This window comes from Lontra canadensis, unplaced genomic scaffold (genome assembly GCF_010015895.1).
Source record: "Lontra canadensis isolate GAN:19392208 unplaced genomic scaffold, GSC_riverotter_1.0 scaffold2, whole genome shotgun sequence".
Lineage (NCBI taxonomy): Eukaryota > Metazoa > Chordata > Mammalia > Carnivora > Mustelidae > Lontra > Lontra canadensis.
The window spans coordinates 47418580-47424176 of NW_022630996.1; positions in this window are offsets into that span (position 1 = coordinate 47418580).

The window sequence follows — 5597 nt, forward strand, 5'->3', positions numbered from 1 at the left end:
TGCCCCTATAGTTTTTACTTTTTGCTGAGCTTTCCACATGGTCAATTATTTCTGCCATGAATGGTTTTCATATCCTCAAATATATTTATGATTGTTGCTTTAAGATGTTTGCTAAATAAGCACACGGATCATCCCAGTGTCTCCTTCTCTACATTGCTTTTCCTTAAGTATGGGTAAATGCTCCTATTTCTTTGCAAGTCTAGTAATATCTTTATTGAATGTTAGACTACTGGTTTGGTGTTAGCAAAAAAATATTACCGGCTGAATATTACCTTGAACATGTAGAATTTCAGTCTTACATTTTTATAAACATGGGTCTTTTATTTTGGCCTTGATCTAAAAACAGGTTTTTAGTTCTGTTTATAGTATTTACTGTGAAGTTACAGCATTCTGTAATTTCAGGGGCAATCCCAAAGTGTATAAAACAAGACTCAGATGCTATATTGTATCTCCTCTGCAGTTGACAGGAGCTAGATATCTGCTCCGCTTTTTCAAAGTTCCAGCTGTTGTTTTCCACTAGATTTCTTGGAGTTTTCTTGTGCATTCAAAGGTCAGCCAAGAATTTGAGAAAAATTTATGCACGGATTTGGGGACTCTTTCCCTTTGGTTCTTTCCTTCCCAGGAATTTCCCTTTCAATTTATAGCTCATCTGGTAGTCTAAACTCTGTCCTCTGACACCCCAATCTGAGAATACAGCAGATTTTTTTGCTTGAATAATAGCAGCCCTATGCCATATGAATTGGAAAAATGCCTTTCAGGGAGAAGTCAAATAAATGTGGATCTGACTCAGTGCCATTTAATTCTTTCAAGGGTCAAAATTTACCGTAATTGCTCCCTGCCTTTGGTTGTTCTAAAGTGCTTCAAGTTGGTCTCTATGTTATTTTGTTATAATAATTATTTGTAGGACAGTTAGCCTTATATAAGCCACTCTATCTTCACTACAGTCTGAACTCATTTTCCCCTATGACATTTATACACATCTCTCCATTGCCTTCCAGCATTAAAAGTTCCTTTGAATTTGAGTCCAGATTGCCTTTATCCCCCTTAGAGTCAATGTAATCTTTTTGTCTGTCTTCAAAAGGATTCTCTCTTTATTCTCAAGGAAATTTACTAGGATATCTCTTGGCACATACTGCCACATATCTCTTCATTCATTGTACCATTCTATAGGCTGGTTATTAATAAATGTTGGGGATACAGTGGTAAATAGAGTGAGGAGAGATCAAAATAAACAAAAAGGTATAAATGATCTTAGAAATAATAAAATATAAGAAAATAAGCACTGTGGAGAAAAATAAAGTGGAGAAGCATGTTTGGGAATTATACTGTTTTTATATTTCTATGAGATTATATAACCTTTTTTCTAATTGCCACTGTTACTTCCTAGTACATTATAATTGATCGTAATTCACAATAGCATGCCACTTCCTTCCTCATGTTTGTCCTAATTACCAGTAACGTAAATGCATCTATCATTTACTTATGTGGTGTTGGGTTTTTTAAGTGAGAGTTGCTTGGTGTTTTGTTTTGTTTTGTTTTGTTTTTGAGTGCCTTCCACAGAAGTTTTTATTCCCTGACTTTTAGGAAAGTTGATATTTCATATTTTATGTTCTTTGATCCATGCATGAATATTCATTAGTATTTCTTGAGTAAAATTTCCATGCTTTAATATATATATTTTTTACTGTGCTAAAGAAGAGTCCGCTTCTCAGGAAAACAAATAGAATGGTTTTGTCCGGTGCTTACAACAGAGCAGAGTGGAATTTCTGACCAAGTAGAGACAACTACTTCCAAAGTTACCAGGACTGACGAATGAATATAAATGGTGAAATATTGGTGGCAAAAGAATGCTATAAAAAAAATTTCTTTGGCTTTGGAACAGACTGCGTATTTGCGTGTCCGTGTGTGTGTGATCGTAACACATTTTCCAGCAACTCTGCTTTCTTTTTGCTTCACGTGGGAAGTTAGTATTGATACTAGCCACGGGAAACATAACAGGATGAAAATTAATTTTACGTAGTAACAGCTAAGACTATCTTCCTCTTAGTGAAGAATAGCATATTAATATGCTGCAGTTTTCACTTTTTAGTCTTAGATTATCCTTCCCCACCCTCTGTGTCATAGCATCGCTGCTCAACATTTCTTTATTTTAAAGTAACTTTAAAACAGAGGAGAGCTTCCTTGAAATCAAGTGTTGTATCTCCTCCTGAGCAGGCTACTGATGGCTCCCCCGCTGGCTGTTCCTCTACCCATCATCTTCTTGCATCCTACCGGCCTGTTGGTCTTTTGCTTGTTCTTCACCTGGAGGATGAAAAGCCAAGGCCCTGTCAGGCTTTCTCTAACTCTCAGGCTGTGTGCACGTGATACTAGACACAATTCAGTCACCTCAGCCAAATAGCTGATCAGTTCTCTCACACCACGAGTTTAAAAGATGTCTTTTCTAACTCCATTGGTTGGGTACTTAACATGAAGCTGTCAGTGTGATAACACAGAATAAATACAAACTCAGCCCCACTTAATCTGTGCTCTAGTTCCAGCCTCTTGCTTATTGTTCTGTTCCCGTCTCACTGGTTTACCTCTACCGCAATGGCCTGAAATGAAGAGGGAGCCTTTAATCCCATTCTTTTCATTTATTTGTCTCAGTTTTTAAAACGTGATGGGTGAAAATAGGAATATAGGGTTTTCTGAACCTTAAAATTACAATTTTATGGACCATTAAAGCAGGGAGAGAACCCAGGGTTCATTTCATCCATTCTCAAACTTTGGAACAGTAGATCTCTAGCACTCTCTTAGAGTTGGCTAAAAGGTTTTCATGCCTGGTCAAGGTGGGTGGGAGGCGATGGTTAGCCTGACTCAAAAGCTGCTTGATGGGCTGGATTTTCTGTCTCTCTTGAGGGGCACAGATCCCTACTCCCATACACAGGCACCAGTTCTAGATATATCAGTTTTATATAATGAAGCTCCACATGGAGTGGATTTTGAGGAGAAGTTTCTTCTAAAAAAATATATTAACACCAATAATTTTGTGTGAATCCATCATTCTACAGGCTGAGATATTTAGAATCACAGAGAATGTGACTTTCCCAGGGTCATGCTGCATTTGGTGTTCATAGCATACCTTCTAACACTGGGGGAAAACTCCCTCAGTCTCTGAAGGAAATCACAAGAACTTTCTGGGGCATAGAGTTCTCTGTAACTAGGAAAACTAAAGAAGAGCTGAAAATGTTCATTTAAGAGTTAAGTGCTGACTTCAGTCAGAAATTGTCTTTGTTACCCGTTCAACTTCCATTAAACACTTACTTCATTTGGTGTAGATAACCATGCATCCATTTTTTTTAATAAAAAGGTTGATCACATATATGCTATGTGACAAATATTGAGGTCATAAATATGAGAGAAAAAATTGGCATACTCTCTACTTTTATAGACCTTATATTTTATTGATAAATTGATAAGTAAAACTACATGTATATGTGTTCAAGAGCATAAAAACTTTGTATTGTAATTTCAACAATAATTAATAAACAGCTATTGTTTATTGAAACTAGGTACTGTGTGGTAAGATGATAGATTGATTTATATAAATACCCATTTAAATATATAAATATATATATATCTCTGTCTTTATACATGTGTATTTGTGTATATATATATATTATATAATACATATTATATATAAATTATTCTGTTACTTATTATTATTTCCATTTTACAGGCAAAGACACTGAGCTACTTAGAGAGTTATTTAATGTATTCAAGACCATACAACCAATTAAATGCTACATGTAGGAGAGGAATTCAGGTAGGTCCAGTTCTAAGGGCCCAGCGTGGTGTAAGGAATTTTTGGTCTTTAAGAATCCCTAGTAAATTCTTTACAAGAGGAACATTCTCTTTTTAATTAACACACTGGGGAACAGAAGGGGAAGACATGTTGGTTGTGGTGTTACATCTGGATCTGAACATTTAAAAGATGATACAGGGATTCCTGGGTGGCTCAGTCCTTAAGTATCTGCCTTTGGTTCATGTCATGATCTGAGGGTCCTGGGATCAAGCACCACATCGGGCTCTTTGCTCAGCGGGAAGCCTGCTTCTCCTTCTCCCACTCCCCGTGCTTGTATTCTCTCTTTAGCTGTCTGTCAAATAGATGAATAAAATATTTTTTCAAAGATTTAAAAAAAATAAAAAGATGTGAGAAACATGTAACATTTTACCTAACTTATATTTTTACCAGCAACTTATGCCTTAAAAAGAAAGGTCTGATTAATAATTTAATGTCCCCTGAATATGCCAAAGTATATAAATATGTAAATCTGTAATGAACCAAGCCCCTTGATTTTAACTTTTGGAAATTAAATATTAATGCAGAAGCTTTGCTAGACTAGTGCATTAAACCCTCTGGCAATGTTGTACACATTTGAAAGCTGTAGTTTAATTATGGCTCTTCAAACACACACTTTTATTTCCTTTTGACATCAATTCTTGGTGTTCAATAATTTTAACAGGAAATAATTATGGGTGAATTAGTTAAACCTACATCCTCAGGACCCTAAAATAGCTCCTATGCTGATAAAGGCAAAGACTCCAAACAGGCAGCTAGAAAGAAAAAATATATTTATTTTAAGGACTAATGAAAAGATTTTCTGGGTTTCTTTTTTGAAACCTTAATCTGAGAACAGTTTAACCTAATGTTAAGATTAAGATGCCACTAATTTAGTCCCTAAATTTTCTTAATAACTTTTTAAGGGGTACTAATCTATACAACGTTAACTTCTTTACTATGATAATGGGTCTAATTTTTATTTTGTAATTTTATATTTTTATTCATGTAGAACAATACTTTTTTTTTACCTTTGACATATTGTTTAAATCAAGACCTCAATTATAACATTTGTAATACTTTGTTTCATCCAATCTAAGATAATACTGACTGTAAGGCAAACTAATTTATATACCTCTAAAAAAGAAAAAACACTGCTGCTTCAAATACAATTTAGTTTTTTATCTTTTAGCATTTTGTATTATCCTTTAAAAAAGGACAATGTTGGAGTATTTAGACATGAATTTTAAATAATTTATCACTGTTATGCCTGTATGAAGAGATAAATATAAGCAAAATAATGTTTGAAGTATTTCTTCAAAAGTATTTGAAGTATTTCTTCAAAAAATTTCTTCTCAATAAATATTTGATTCTTCTGAATCACTTTTTAACTCAGAGTCTTTAAATGTCCAGTTTTTTGTCCAAATGTCATATTCTCTGCAATGAGGAGCACTAGTGATGCAGCATTTCTTTCTTTTTCTTTTTCTTTTTTTTTTTTTTTAAGATTCTGTTTATGTATTTGACAAAGAGAGAGCAGGAGCGAGAGAACACAAGCAGAGGGAGTTGGGGAGGGAGGTGCAGACTCCCCACTGACCAGGGAGCCTGATGAGGGGTTCATCCTGGAACCCTGGGATCATGACCTGAACCAAAGACAGATGCTTAGTGACTGAGCCACCCAGGCACCCTGTGATGCAGCATTTCTTAAAATAATGAGACTTGTTCTAAGCCAAGCATTATACCTTCTACCAATTTGAGTAAGAGCACTTCCTGTTTCTTGACA